The sequence below is a fragment of the Amphiura filiformis genome, unplaced genomic scaffold, assembly GCF_039555335.1.
Source record: "Amphiura filiformis unplaced genomic scaffold, Afil_fr2py scaffold_102, whole genome shotgun sequence".
Classification (NCBI taxonomy): domain Eukaryota; kingdom Metazoa; phylum Echinodermata; class Ophiuroidea; order Amphilepidida; family Amphiuridae; genus Amphiura; species Amphiura filiformis.
In genome coordinates this window covers 216,135-217,855 of record NW_027305566.1, presented here as the reverse complement: position 1 = coordinate 217,855, position 1,721 = coordinate 216,135, and positions in this window count along the sequence as shown.

The window sequence follows — 1,721 nt, the reverse complement described above, 5'->3', positions numbered from 1 at the left end:
TGAAAAGTCTATAGCAATGTATATAGAGTAACATTATACCATGTGTCCATATTGAATTACCCCTTTTCAACATTTCAGGAAAAACCATTAGTATGTTTTGGCAGGAGGGAGGGGCCAGCCAAGAAACGTAACTGGTTTCGCTTATAGAATGTCATTAATCTTTGTTTATTTTAATACCTGGTCGTTTAGGTTCTAAAACGAACTTCAAGTGATCGTAGATAAAGACTATGGATGCCAAACAAAGCACACCCGTGAAAAATCCTGCGCGAAACTGTGACGATTTTATTCCCCGCATCGCAGCAGCCCTATGAGTTGTTACACAGGAAAATCTGATGGATCAAAATAAAAACAAATCATTTGGAGATCAAGAGTATCTTAGTGCTTAAATTGTAGTCAGTTTCTATTGCCTGTTGTCCTTTGAATTTGATTCCAAAATCAAAATGCTTTAAGTAGATTACAGTGATTCTTATGTGAAATATGTCTAAAATCGATATTTTGGAGCAAAATGACTCAAGAAGTATTTGTGACCGTACACCACGAATGAGCCGTAAATGTCCTCAATTGTATTCTGAGTTACAGTGTAAAATGGGCATGAAGGTCATATTCATAGGTATTTCAATTTGGTGCTACGTGTATCTCATTAAATGAGGTACACGTAGCACCAAATTGAGGTACCTATGAATACGACCTTCATGCCCATTTTACACTGTAACTCAGAATACAATTGAGGACATTTACGGCTCATTCGTGGTGTACGGTCACATTTTTGGCAACACCCCATTCCATGTAGAGTAATGTATGGGAAAAAATTGCCGACTAATTTTTTTCTGATCACATTTAATGCCTATGGCCATCTATCGACCCGAAATAAAGTGCCAATAATATCACATACTGTAGTTTAAAATACGAAACGAAGTTTAATTTAAAAAACGACTTACCTGAAGCTGACTATGATCTCGTGACATCAGAGTCATCGGTGGTGTTTCCCATTGTGGGCAATGGGACATTACGCTTTATAGGTCTGATTAATAAACTAGACTAGATCGTGGTTGAAATTAACACCACTACAGCTATGATCATTAAAGAAGCAAGAAACAAGTACTTGGCATAACATGCCAATATCTTTGGTATCAAATTGAATAACTAAGTTGCGATATAGTTGCGTACCACCATCGTGTATAATTTTCTGTGTCGTACCGTATCAGCAGAATCGGGTAAATGATACGGGTCAATATCACAATATAAAAGAAATATAAAGTATTGATATTCAAAATAGTACAGGTCAAGTGTTTGTAACATTCCCTAAAATAAAAAATGGAAAATATTTTTGTTTCAAAAAGTACACACTTTATCCAAAAATCCTGGCGAGAGAGTTTAGATATTAAGCTTATTTATCATCCCTTAAAGTTTGGTAACCATAGCTCCTTCCTAAGTGGGCAAATAAAATCAAAAACTGACAAAATTTAGGGAATTTTCAAAAAATAAAGAAAAACATAAAAATTGTTACAATTCTTACAAGAATCTTTGTTATGATTAAAGATTTAAATGAATAGACTTGATTGATTTGACACAGAAGCTATTTTCCTGCAAGGGTGTTGTATCCGAGGCAGTTACCTTACAACCACTAGCAGACTATGCCAGCATAGATGACAATAACAAAGGTACCAAAATTTCAATTGGTAGCTCATATTTAATGGATTCAGTCAACCTATCAGAGAGGT